Source organism: Eumetopias jubatus, unplaced genomic scaffold, assembly GCF_037043125.1.
Source record: "Eumetopias jubatus isolate StellerSeaLion01/CBP00866 unplaced genomic scaffold, mEumJub1_p1.0 scaffold_14, whole genome shotgun sequence".
In the NCBI taxonomy this organism is placed as follows: domain Eukaryota; kingdom Metazoa; phylum Chordata; class Mammalia; order Carnivora; family Otariidae; genus Eumetopias; species Eumetopias jubatus.
Window position 1 is genome coordinate 52703373 of NW_028274820.1, and position 14678 is coordinate 52718050.

General features: G+C 36.9%; 1 protein-coding gene across 5 annotated transcripts in view; it reads left to right on the top strand.

Moving 5' to 3' along the window:
* Positions 1 to 14678, top strand: part of HDAC9 (histone deacetylase 9) — a 733933-nt gene that overhangs the window by 416634 nt on the left and 302621 nt on the right. The window lies entirely within an intron of this gene.

Sequence of the window (14678 nt, forward strand, 5' to 3'; positions counted from 1 at the left end):
GAAGACGGAACATATTTCCTCACCACGTAGCAGATGCTGTGCGACCAGAAATCTGAAGTGTACCATTTGTGCCAGGCTCATCTGGCCTGGCCTTGGACAAGGATGCGATAGGATCTCCACCTACTTGGTGCCTGTGCTGAACTGGACAGAGTAAGGAGTGTTGGAGGAAGCGGAATTTTCTGTTTCCTCAGTAGTAAGACTTGTGAAGGATAAAATTAGAGACGGCAAAACATCACAGGTGTGGTGTACTGCGTGCTTCAGTGTCTGGAGGAGGAGCTCGCACGGAGGAGATTAACGGCGTTTGAGGGCTGGAAGTTGGAGCAGCTGGTCAGCAGTGGCCCTTCCTACAGTTACCGGAGTGAAGACCAGGCCAAGTGCTTCTCTGTGGTTTCCAAGGAGCCACATAACTCCCCATAGGGCATGACAAGTGAGCCCAGCGAGAAAGCCAGGATTTTGCAAGGACGGGGTTCAAGGATATGAGGCACACAGTGTTGACAGCCGAAGAAACATTTTACCTTTTCCTGAGATGCAGCTGTCATGTCGAAGAAACTTGGCTGTGAAAAGAAACCTGTTTTTGACAATTTGTCTAGAAATTTGGTTGTGAATTGTTTCTGCATCTGAGGTGGGTGGTGAGAGATGGGACCAGCTGTGCGAGGCCGGGCATCCGCACACAGAGGAGGCATGCAGGCCTGGTGGGCCTCCGGGTGGGGGACTCAGCTGGAATTTTCCAAGTGCCTCCCAGGCCTGCGACAGGACACTTCCAACCGAGCTGGAAGATCATTAAAGGGTAGCACTTCGAGTGCTACATAAACAGTGTGTAATCATGCCTGGGCCTCACTGGTAGGTGGCCGCAGCACTGTGGTCCCGGGGTCTAGGTGGTTGCTCATTACCTGTTCACGCACCAGGGAGTCCGCTCTGCCTGCCACATGCAATCAGTTGGCCATTTTTCAGCCTCCGTGGGCAGCTGAAGACACAAGCAGCTTATGCGTTTTCACTACCTCCTGGGCCTCTGCGTTGAGGCCTAAGCCTTCTTCTGAGCCAGGATCGTCCTGCCTGACCCTGGCTTGGAACAGCAGTCAAGTCTTCTGATTTGTATTTTCCCAGGCGAGAGATTTTTGTTATCTCTACTTGCCCTGTGTGGATAACCTATCCAGTGTTTTTACCTTTTAGAAAAGCCTCAAAGTGCTGCTACATTTTGCATTGATCTATTTAATCATTTTAAAGGAAGTACAAGTTTTGCGGCATCCGTCTCAGGGACTTGTGGAGGAGCTGGTGCCTTTGCCTCAGCTGGGATGGGATTCTGCGTGGGAGGCCTGACCACTTGGCTTCTGGAGCTGAAGTGACAGGTCACAATGAAATTGGATGTTTACAGTGCATCACAAGTGTCTCTTTCTGGCACTTTACTCTTTTCTTTGTATAACTGCAATTCTCCCTGATGTTCCTGGGATGTTTGAGACTTCATATACAACGGGCATGGGCTCTGCCCATGGGACATGGCATTGAAGCTACTAAGATTCCTTTAAAAACTTCTTTTCGAGTACTTTGAGAACAGACCTTTCTCAGCTGGTGGTAGGGATTCTCAGAGTCGAGACCTGGCTCCGCGGGAGCAGCTCTCTGCTTCTTGACCAGCTTCCCAGGGTAGTTGTGCTCATTTGACCACGGGGGCTGCTAACGGGTAGGTCAGAGGCTCTGACACCTCTAGTTTCAAATGCTTCTGAGACTTCTGCCTGTGTTCTATTTTCTTTTCCTTCGCCAATAATCTGATTAACCAAGCATTCCAGAATTTAGGACTTAGCTCCATTATGTAAAGTCTCTTTTATATTGTAAAATGTTTGGCTTCAACAGTTTATCACAACCTTCTTTAGCCACTAGATGACCCATCTCCCCAGCAGAGCCCCTGGAGGAGGGAGGCTTGTTGGTGCCCTTGAGCTGTACCTTATGCGGTGTTTCTGGTCATTTAGTGTTGTTGCATTTATTACCCTGACTTAATAGTTAGGCTTGCGGTTTTTAGATTTAAAGACATTAAGAATTTACTAAAATTTATTTTGAGGGGCTATTTATACATTTTTAGATATTTGTACTTTATCAACTTGTAGTTTAATGCCTAAATCTCCCCTGAAAATAGCAAATAAGATTGTGTATTTATGAATGAACAACAACAAAAAACTTATTTTGTATGGCTAAATAATATTCCATTGCATAGATACACCATATTTTATTCATCAGTTGATGGGCATTTAGGTTGTTTCTACATTATTATGAATAGTGCTGTTGTGAACATTCACGTTTAAATTTTTGTGAGAGGGTGGCTACGTCATATTACCTTCCTATCAAGTGTATGAAAGTTCCAATTTCTCCACATTCTCACCAACTGTTGCTATTACGTATCTTTTTGATTATAAACCGATGTAGTTGTTCAGAAGTTATTTCTCATTGTGGTTTTAATTTGCAAATCCCTGAGAGCTTATAATGTTGAACAGCTTTTCATGTGTTTATTGGCTGTTTGTATATCTGTTTTAGAGAAATGTTTATTCAGAAAATTTACTTAATTTTTAAATTGGGTTTTTCTTGTTATTGAGGCATAAGAATTCTTTGTATATGCTGGATACAAATCTCGTATCTGGCATATGGTTTGCAAATATTTTCTCTGATTTGTAGATTATCTATTTACTTGGTGGTGTCCTTCTGAAAGAAAAGTTTTTACCTCTGATTTTATCTTAATTTATCTACTTTGGGGGTCTTTTTTTCTTTTGGTCTTATATCTAAGAAGATTTACTTCTATATTTCTTAAAAGAATTTTACAATTTTAGCTCTTACATTTGTTTTTTTAAAATTTTTTATTGTTATGTTAATCACCATACATTACCTCATTAGTTTCTGATGTAGTGTTCCATGATTCATTGTTTGTGCATAACACCCAGTGCTCCACGCAGAACATGCCCTCCTTAATACCCATCACCAGGCTAACCCATCCCCCCACCCCCCTCCTCTCTAGAACCCTCAGTTTGTTTTTCAGAGTCCATCGTCTCTCATGGTTCGTCTCCCCCTCCGACTTACTCCCCTTCATTCTTCCCCTCCTGTAGCTCTTATATTTGGTTCTGTAATCCCTTTGGAGTTAATTTTTGTGTGTGGTATGAGAAAAGAAGTTTGGTTTCATTCTTTTGCATGTGGATATGAAGTTGAACCAGCTCTGTTTGTTGAAGGACTGTTCTTTCTCCATTGAACTGTCTTGGTACCCTTGGTGCAAATCAGTTGGCCAAAGGAAAAGGTTTATTTCTGGATCCTCAGTTCAATTCCATTGGTTTATATGTCTATCCTTACGCCAGGACCATACAGTTTTAATTACTGTAAGTGTATATTAAGGTATGAAATTAGACTCCACTTCCTATATTAGGATATCTTACCGAGAGTTTGAGCTGTGTGACCCTTGATGCAGGGACTGGGTATAAATGCTAGTGTCTACCTATGTATCAAATATTAGTATAGTTTATTTGATTTTTTTTAAAGATGTAATATATACATTCTTCAAACACAAAATTAAGTGAGCTTCTGTTCTGTTCCAGGCTCTAAGTTTGGGACTGGGATGATAACAGTGCAATGGGGGTTTCTGTTCATAGGTAGCTTGTATCTAATAGTCCCTCGTTGTCCAGGTCTGAGTTAATGTTAGTTCTTGTTTACTTTAAATACACACCACCTTAGCATATTTAACCAATTAAAATATTGATATTACATAAAGTAAAACATTTCAAAATAACCTCTAAAATAAAATTAAAATGTATGCTCACTGGGCAATTTGGAAAATAAAGTCAGTCAAAATAAGAAAATAGCAATCAATAAAGCTATCATAGTATCAGTGTTTAGAAGTAATTACTGTTAATTGTCTTCGTCTTTTTAGATTTTTCCTAAAATTTACACACTTAAATTTGTTTTCTCTTCTGTCTCAAATCCTCATTTTAAGTTCCCAGTTTACATCCTTCTGCTCTCATTTCTGTCCCTTGAGTATGATTGTTTCCTCATTGAGATGAATTGGATAATATATGGAAATTCTAAAGACAAAATATACTTAATTGTACATGTTATTGTATTCATTTACCTATCAGTGAAACTTGGTACAAATTAATGTATATTTTATGAATATATATTGACCTCAAAGTAAATTAGCATACCTTTTTTTTTTTTTAAGATTTATTTATTTTAGAGAGAGTGAGCAAGCAGGCGGGAGGGGAAGGGAGAGAATCCCAAGCAGACTCTCCGCTGAGCACAGAGCCTGACATGGGGCTCTATCTCAGGACCCTGAGATCATGATCTGAGGAGAAATCAAGTTGGCCACCCAACAGACTTAGCCACCCAGGCACCCCCAAATTAGTTTATTTAAACATAATAAAAAACATATTTTCATACTATTTTTTTCTCATCTACTTTTTCTTTTTTTCTCTTTCACTCATTCTTAGTATTTTCCAATAAATCTTTATTTCCTCCATATAAAAACTTAGCCCTTTCGGGGTGCCCGGGTGGCTCATTTGGGAAAGCGTCTGCCTTCGGCTTAGGTCATGATGCCAGGGTCCCTGGATCAAGCCCCACATTGGGCTCCCAGTTCAGCGGGGAGTCTGCTTCTCCCTCTGCCCCTTGCCCTGCTCTTGTGTGTGCACTCTCTCTCAAATAAAAAAGTCTTCAAGAAAAAAAAAAAACAAAACTTAGCCCTTTCAATAAAACCATTGCATGTTGCAATAATATTGGTGTTTTATATGTGCCAACTTGTTAAACTTTTAAATTTATTTTAGGTGTATTTGTATACAGAAAAAATAATAAAGCTTATAAAAATGAACATAACATCCAGCTTAAGACATGTCATATAATATACATTATATGGTATATGTTATATTATTATATAATATAATATTGTTATACAACATAAGAAATACAATATACATTTGAAGTTACCTATCTCTCTCTTTCATCCCTTTTCTATTCCTCTGAATTTGCTTTCTTTTTTCCCTTGTCTTCCTTTATATTTTTACTACATTCATGTACATATTTAAACAGTATATGCTATTCACTTGCACATTTTTAAACTTAAATAATTAACGTCATGTACATTCTTTTGCTTGCTTTTTCAGTCACCGTTTTTTACTGTAGATTTATTGTTCATTTTCACTTTTATTAAATATTAGTGGATTGTTCATTGAGGTGGGTGTAATAGTTTGTCCTTCTACAAGCAGTCTGTGAGTTTCTCTTGCTCTATACTTTCACCAATGCTTGGTATTGTCAGACTTCAAATTTTGGATGAATCTCATGAGTGTAATATGGTATCCCCTCTTGGTTTTAATTTACATGTTTTTAACTATAACTGCAGTGGTTTCTATTCATGTATTTGTTGGCTTATTGAAATGTTTCATTATCTGGGAATTCCATGTTCATACTTTTTGTCCATTTTTCTGTCCCCATTTATTTTTAGGAATTATGTATGTAATGCAGAAATTAAAAATTACTTTATGCAATAAATATTTGCAAATATTTTACCCCCAGTTTACCTTGTCTTCTCTTCTAGGCTGAGTGGTCTTGACCGGCCCAGGTCTGATTAGCACATGGCCTTGAGTTGTTATGAACTTGTGTCAGAACCTAAAGTGATGCCTACTTTGTGTGCTTGGGTCTGTTCAAAGCAGTGGCTTGGGATGAGGAGGGACTCTGGGCCCTCCTCTCCCAGCCCCAGTCATTAGGCCTCAGTGAAGGGACAGCAGGCCCCAGTTTTAGGGCGTAGTGGATGCTCAGGGTACATTCCAGCCTGTTCAGTCTCTTCTCTTTTCCACAGTGGCTTGTGTTTCACTGGCTCATGTTATATAAAAGTATTTGAATTCCTTTTCTTTCCCAACTGTAGAATGATATTCTACACACCTTTCAGTTGTTTTTTTGCATGTAGTATTAGATAGATATCTAAATTCATTGTTCCCATTATGGATCACGTTTTCCCAGCATCATGTATTGACATTCCTTGTTTAACTGCTGCTCTGTAGATCATCTTTATTATATGTGGCGTTTCCATATAGTCCCATATAGTCATGAATCTCCTTCTGGACTCTCTGTTCTATTCTACTAATCTACTATACTCTATTCCATAATCTAGTAATACTCTATTGTGTTAAATGACTTAGTTTTTAGTATGTGTAGTTACTTGGTTGGGCCTCTCTCCCCGACTTATTCTTTGTGTTCAAAATTCATATGGCTATTCTCTCCCTTTTACCTCCTATACAAAATATAGAATCAGCTGAAACATTACAGAATTAATTTGGGAAGAATTGCTATCTTTATGATATTAATTCTTTCTATCACAGAATGTAGTGCATCTTTTCATCTCACTTTACATCTCTGACTACCAGTGTGGTCAGTGTACATGACCTGTGATATTCTTTTTTTTCCAGGAAAATATATATAACAAAAATTTACCATTTAATAATTTGTAAGTGTATAGTTCAGTGACATTAAGTGTATCCACATTGTTATGCACCCATCACTACCATCTCTCTCCAGAACTTTTTCATTTTTCCAAATTAGAACTCTACCCTTTGCATAATAGCTCTGTTTCCCCCTTTTCCCAGCCCCTGGCAACCACCATCCTGCCTTATGAATTTAGTTACTCTAGGTATGTCATGTAAGTGGAATCACATAGTATTTGTCTTTTGTGACAGGTTTATTTCACTTAGCATAATGCCTTTAAGGTTCATCCATGTTGTTGCACATGTCAGGGTTTGTTTTTAAGGCTGAATAATATTCCATTATAAGTACTAATTTTTAAAAGCTTGTTGACATTTGCTTTATTGTAGGGTCAGTTTTGTAATTATGTACATATGTCCTTGAAGGAATATATTTTATTGGTTGCAAATTTAATATATCTCTAAGCTAGAGAATTGTGTTATTCAAGTCTTCTGTAACCTAGGTCATTTTGTGGAAAGTTTGTCATGACCTCCTTCCCTGATGTGCATTTTTCATTTTTTTCTTTATAGTTCTGCCAGTTTATGCTCTTAACATTTTGAGCTGATGTTCCTAGGTTTAAACTTGTTGTTGTTGTTGTTTTTTAAAGATTTTATTTATTTATTTATATATTTTTAAAGATTTTTTTAAATTTATTTATGAGAGACAGAGGGAGAGAGAGAGAGAGAGAGAGAGAAGCAGAGGGAGAAGCAGGCTCCCAAGGAGCAGGGAGCCCGATGCGGGACTCAATCCCAGGACCCTGGGATCATGACCTGAGCCGAAGGCAGACGCTCAACCATCTGAGCCACCCAGGCGCCCAAACTTGTTGTTAATTAAACTTTCATATTACTTTATATGTACCCTTATATGCTTTCTAATATTTTCCCCCTAAAGCCTGTTTTGTCTGTTTTCAACATGTCTGCACAAGATTTCTCCTCCTCCTCTTCCTTCTTTCTTTCTTGTTTGTTAGTATTTTTTATGTCTTCCTAGAACCTTTTTAATTTAACCTTGCTCTGCCAAAGAATACAGCTGTTCTGTCTTTTAAATTCAGTTTGACTCCCTCCATCTTTTAACTGGTAAATTGAATATCTTCATATCAAGTGTGTTTAGTAGCATGTAGGGATTTGTTTCTAGCGTCTCCTTTTGTGAATTATAGTTGCTCAGCTTTTTCAGTGCTTCATTTTTTTCTCCATCATTTTTTCTCCATTTATTTTAGGTTGATTGCTTCTTGGTTTTGCTTTTTTTTTTTTTTTTTTACATTAGTATGGTGTATTTTCATAACTTTAAATTGTCATTTCTTTTTTTTTTTAAGATTTCATTTATTTATTTGAGAGAGAGAGAATGAGAGACAGAGAGCACAAGAAGAAAGAGGGTCAGAGGGAGAAGCAGACTCCCCGCTGAGCAGGGAGCCTGATATGGGACTCGATCCCGGGACTCCAGGATCATGACCTGAGCCGAAGGCAGTCGCTTAACCAACTGAGCCACCCAGGCGCCCATCTTTTTTTTTTTTTAATTTCATTTAAATTCCAGTTAGTTAATAGCAGTGTAATATTAGTTTCAGGTATAGAGTATAGTGAGTCAACACTTCCATACAACACCTAGTGCTCTTCACAACCACTGCATTCCTTAATCCCCATCATCTGTATTACCCATTCCCTCCACCTACTTCCCTTCTGATAACCATCAGTTTGTTCTCTATAGTTAAGAGTCTGTTTTTTGGTTTGCTTCCCTCTCTTTTTTTCTCTCCATTTGTTTTGTTTCTTAAATTGCACATATGAGTGAAATCATATGGTATTTGTGTTTCTCTGACTGATTTATTTCGCTTAGCATAATACTCTCCAGCTCCATCCATGTTGTTAAAAATGGCAAGCTTTTGTTTTTTTATGGCTAAGTAGTATTCCATTGTGTGTGTGTGTGTGTGTGTATATATATATATATATTACAACTTCTTTATCCATTCATTAGTTGATGGACACTTGGGCTATTTCCATGGTTTGGCTATTGTAGATAATGGTGCTATAAACATTGGGGTACATGTATCCCTTTGGATTAGTATTTTTGTATTCTTTGGGTAAATACCTAGTAGTGTGATTGCTGGATTGTAAGCTAGTTCTATTTTTAACTTTTTGAGGAAACTCCGTACTGTTTTCCAGAGGGCTGCACCAGTTTGCATTTCCACCCGCAGTGCAGGAGGGTTCCCCTTTCTCTTTTTCAAAAATTTTTGTCTACTTTAAAGTTACGCACAGCATTTTTATTTATGTAATAGCTACTTTCAAATTATTAACACGCATGTTTAGTTTTAAAAAGTCTAAATTTGGGTGCCTGGGTGGCTCAGTTGGTTAAGCGACTGCCTTCGGCTCAGGTCATGATCCTGGAGTCCCAGGATCAAGTCCCGCATCGGGCTCCCTGCTCCGCAGGGAGTCTGCTTCTTCCTCTGACCTTCTTCCCTCTCATGCTCTCTCTTTACCATTCTCTCTCTTTCTCTCAATAAATAAACAAAAATCTTTATTAAAAAAAAAAAGTCTAAAGTTAACCAGTACTTAAACACACATCCTGAATAACACAAAGACTTCAGAAGATGTAAATTTCCACCACCCCTTGGCATTTTATAAGATAAGTTCTAGGGATATCTACAATTCTAATTTTCTGAAAAGCAAGACCTCTGAAGTTCAAAACACTGTGAATCAAAAAGAATATAAATTTGCTCATAATGCCAAAAAGAAGGAACATATATTCTTTAAAGAAATGGCTTTGGAAATAGAATTTTTAACGTTTTTTAATAATTATTTTCCCATGAACTTTCTCTTAGATCATATCTTTTATTAAACTAATTCAAATAATTATGATTATTTCAATGATTATTTCAAAGATTAAACACTATAATTTTTTATTTCTGTATTTGCTCTTGCTGAAATTGCATAATGATATTGATTAGAGCACATAATTAGAAACCACCCACATGTCTGGAAGGAAATGTAACCATCGAAACAAAGTGAAAACACAGAAGCCATAAAACAGGTCCCTGAGCAATGGCAGCAAGAAAGCAAAACCAAACCAAACAGAAACATAACCAAAAATCATGGCTATTACAAAAAAATAGAACCTTGAAGTTGCCTCTGCCTCGGGGCTTTATTACCTCATAACCTCCATTAGCAAGCCATCCCCAATAAATATTTTATTCTAAGGGAGAACATTGTGCTTGTCATACAAAGAACTTCAAGACCTTTCCTACCCACTTTCAATCCCCCATGATTTAGAAAGGCCAGGGCCTCAATAACATTGATGTCTTACTAGACATCAATGAAGAATTTACAAAATAGGTGCGTAATAACTCCTCTGCGAAAGTAATTTACAATTTTTATCAGTAGGAGGAGACAGATGATGTTCAGGCATAGTGGCCTTAGACCACTTACTTCATATAACAAAAGGTTGACTTAACACATCTCAGTAACCTGAGAGAATTTCCTGGAATGACCGTCTGGTAAAGTAACCAATCAAAACCAAATCCCCAATTAAATCACCTGAAAAAAGAAAGACTAATGTATGCTTAAGAAATGGACTCAGTGGGACACCTGGGTGGCTCACTTGTTTGGGCATCTGCCTTCGGCTCTGGTTGTGATCCCAGAGTCCTGGGACCGAGTCCCACGTTGGGCTCCTTGCTCAGCCTGCTTCTCCCTCTGCCTCTGCCTGCCACTCCCCCGCTTGTGGGTTCTTTCTCTCTCTCTCTCTGGCAAATAAATAAAAAAATTTTTTTTAAGAAACAGACTCAATATAGTATATTTAAAAGATTTTAATCAAAAATGCTTTTTTGAGGTGAGAGAGTATTATTCACTTAATGGGCATTTTTCAGTGGGGCTCAATAGGTGAAAGTTTAACTTGGGTATCCATCTGATTTTTATTAACAGGTTTTGTACTCTTCATTTTATTTTTCTGACAATGCAACAGAGAAACATGTACTTAAATTTATACTTAGAACTATGGAAAATAACCATGGACAAAATTATCTCTCATTAAAATTATTAATAGAAATAAAAGCTTCAGTGAAACACTTCAGTCCATTCCAGCTACAACAGAAAAATACTACCTCAATTTTCAACATTAAGCAGGAAGCTTTTTATTGCTGAGGAGCAATATCCATCTGAAATAAAAATGGCGTACCATTTTGTGATACCTTGGTGTCAAATATGCAGCATAATAATGTGTGTCTTACTGGATTGTCAAGATTCCCCCTATATGTTAAAAGCCATACTTCATTTGTAAAAGTGTATAATGTAGTCAACTCTTTTGAAAGTGAATAAACTTTTCTCTCTTTAGGGCTTTTATTGGTAGAAGTTCAAAAATATTTGACCTATGTCTGCTCTTAGGTCTAAGTTTCAACTGTTTATTTTTAAAACTATTTACCATTTTTCTTAATTAAAGTTTTAATATGGGTGGTACATAGAAAGTTTGAAAACCTCATAAAAGTACAAAGGAAAAATAATCCTGAAATCATTCATTTCTTTCTTTATCTCTTGGCTCCAACACTAAGTAATTTCAGAGTATTGTCCTTTGATAATTGTTTTGTCGGTCTCTATTTTCTTATATTTTTCACTCGTCATTCCTTGGTATTTCTATGTTATTATTGCTTATAATACGCTTTCTTGTTTTGTCTTACCCTCACAGTGAGATCTTAAGGATGACTGTGTTTCTCCTTGCTATTTATTTACTCAACCTGTATTTATTAACACCTGCTGTATGTGAAACACTGCATGGGAATATATGAATCAATGGGCAAAGCTCTTATCCTTATGGAACTTACCGACAAGGGATAAAGTGCTTGAATATGGGGTGTCAACCCACAAGATCGGGAGCCATGCGTAATTCACTTCCCTGTCTGTGCAACCCAGCATGGGATTTCTTTTCTTCTGCATCTACAATAGATATTGGGTGGATGCTTAATGTGATGTATAAATAACTACTATTGAAAAAGCAGTTGTCTCTTACCTATATGGCCATATTCCAAATTCTAGAGATTGGAAAAGTAGGATTCTGCCTACTTGATTGTGAAGTTCTATATTAAGATGTAACATTGGTTTCATGCTTATAACTTAGCAAACTGTTACTCCATTATCTCAGAGGGTTCCTGTGAAGCTCAAGTAAGCAATAAATATGCTTTATTTAAAAAGAAGGAAGGTGGTGGTATTTTTTACCTGGAGTTCTTACAGCATTGATTTATTCATGAAGAGATAAAACATTCAGTAACCCCAGTCATCTAAATCATGGTTATATTATTGGCCTTTAACTTCCAAATATGTTACATATTTTAATGCCTTTAACTTCCAAATATGTTACATATTTTTAAAGAAAGCATAAGAAAAGATAAACAATGCAGCAGGAAATAAGTACACAGAAGAGTTAGAGTGAGTCCCCAGTTCAAAAAGCTTTCAATATTATACATGGAAAGATCATTTCTCTCTCACACATACAACTTATCTAGAGCTTTTCCCCACTCTTTACCTGGTTAATTCAACTTATCCTTCCCATCTCAAATTAAACATCACATTCTTAGATGGAAGTTCCCTCAACATCTATATCAGATTTTCTTTACATTTTTTCATGGAACTCTGCATTTATCTTATACAGCACTCATTATATTTATAATTGCATTATACTGAGAAATATTTAGTGTCTGTATCCTGACCAGGCAATAAACATAAAAAAGGGTCAACATACCAGCAAAGTGTCCGGCACAGAGTATGAGCTCAGTAAGTGGTTATTGCATGTAGTAACTAATATGTAAAAGATGATGGCAGGGAAAAGGAGAGAGAAAAACAAAGTGTGATGGGAACTTAATGGAAAGGGAAGGCATTTAATATAGGAGCTTACAAAGGTTCTATGGAAAATTTCAGGTTTTCTTTAGAGGATGTGTATGATTGCTGAATGTACAGCTGTATAGACACATCTCGAGGGATGATACAGAAAAGATAGATTGGTGGAAGACAAATGATCAGGGCCACAATATCCATAGACACGGTAGACACTGTGCCCAGAACCCATGATAGTTTTAAGGGGCCCACAGAATGTTTTAAATTTTAATTTTTTGATGAAAAAATGAAGACTACAGTAATATATAGTAATCCAACGTATGCCAATGTAAGCATAGAAAGTAATTTTTAATATATATTTTTTATGGAGGAAGGGACCCAAAAAAGGCAGTAGTGCCCTGGGCTGATGATAATGAGAATGTAGCCCTGGGGACAATATTTGTTATACAGTAGTTAGGATTTGGCTAGAACCTAGAAAAGGAATAGAAGACTTAATGTTGAGAATGCAGGTTGGCCTCAGGTCAAAGAGAGTCCAAATGCCAGGCTGCGGAAGTTCATTAAACTTTGTTTTTTTTCAGAGAATTTTTTGTCAACTTCTTGCTTACAGAGGGCTTTTGGAAGAGAATTCTTGCAGGAAGGAATAGGGTGGATTGTGTTAGAAATAGGGTGATCAATCAAGGACCTTTTGCATTAGGTTAGGTGAGGGTTAAAGAGATTACAGTAGGAAGGGACAGAAGGGATGGAGTTTACAGACATTCAGGTATATATTTACCCATGCATTTTAGATCATATGCTTAAAATTCCCTTTTCCCCATAGAAAATTCCCCAAATCATAATTATAAATTTGCATTCCCTCTGAGTATAAATTCCATGAGAGAAGGGACTATATCAACCTTACTTTTTGTATCCTCAGGGCACTGAAGATGGAGACACTTGAGAAAATAAGAGAGTTAGACTCCTGTCAAAGTGTTAAAACTGTTATAACTAGAACTAGATCCTGACCAACCCATCCTTATCATCAAAGCCAGTGCTCAAAGCCTGAGCATGTGACAAATGCCTTCCAATTGATTGATGGTTCAGTTAGAGCAAAACAGCAGTAACAACATATACATAAACATTAAGTATAACTTACTTTAAAGTTAATTTTAAATGATTATTAATTTCTTGGAAAATTGGGTACTCTTAGCCTATGGTCTATAACTAAATATATATTTATAATCATAACTTGCACATTTATATGCTGCATTAACTCATATACAGAGGAAGTTGTAATGACATAAAACCATGTAGTATGCGTTAAGTACAGTTGTGTTGCATGTAGATCTGTTAGCATTCTAAGTGGGTAATTTGTACACTTAGGATGTTACAAGCCTTGTGCTAGATAGAAATACAAGTATCACATATAATGGCATATGTTGGGTGCTAACAGGTTAGGTTAGTAACAGGAAGGATAAGGCAGATCCTCACTAAGGAGAAGTGATGTTTGTATCAAGTCTTGAAAGAGTAAATGCTAGCCAGCCAGGTAGATCAAAGCAGAAAGGCATGTAAAATTTTAAAATTCGAGGAAATTACTCCTATACTTAAAAAGACTTTATTAATCTTTTGGAATACCAGTTTCTTTATCTGGTGGCATGTGATAATCATCTTTTGTATCACTGTTCAGCTATTTTCAGTGTTTGTTCAGAATATGGAAAAGGAAAGAAACGTAAAAAGCAGCATGAAGGTTATGAATTCCATGATTTTGAAGAAGAGGGAAGATAGTGTATAATATTGATAGGTAAATTAGCTGCCTGTCTGTGTTTTAGAGATTTGTCTTTTTTGGGGTTGGAGGAATAGACTAAGTGAATCTTCAGAAACTTCCAAACTCTGCCTTTTGATCTGATAACTTAAGTGTGAAGAATGTTAACATTGTTAAATCATTGGGATTATATTTAATGCTCTTTAAAGAAACTAACATTTTATAGTATTGAGATTATACCATTCAACCTATGAAAAATTCATGGGTTCTATGCCATAATATAAAAACTGAAAGGTATTAAAATGTAGCCATTTAATTGGTAATTTTTAGGATCCCATAAATTTTATTACCGATATTACTGAATAAATTCAAGATAAAATTTTCAGTATTGAGCCTTATTGGCAATTTGAAAGCAGCCAAATTGTTCTCCTACTTTGTGTTGCAAAAATTCTGGAGCTATATTCAAAACGTTGTTATCAAGATAGGAAATGAATCTAAGTCGATGTTCCTCTTGAGGTTAAAGGTCTGTTTCTTTCAATCAGTTCAAATTGACAGGCCTCCTGCCATCACCTCCTCCTTAGCCAGGCAGCCAGGCCCTGGCAGTCAGCGTGAAAACATCTGTTGAATGGATTTATTGACTAGATCTTGTTTTTTCTCTCTCTTTTTCTATT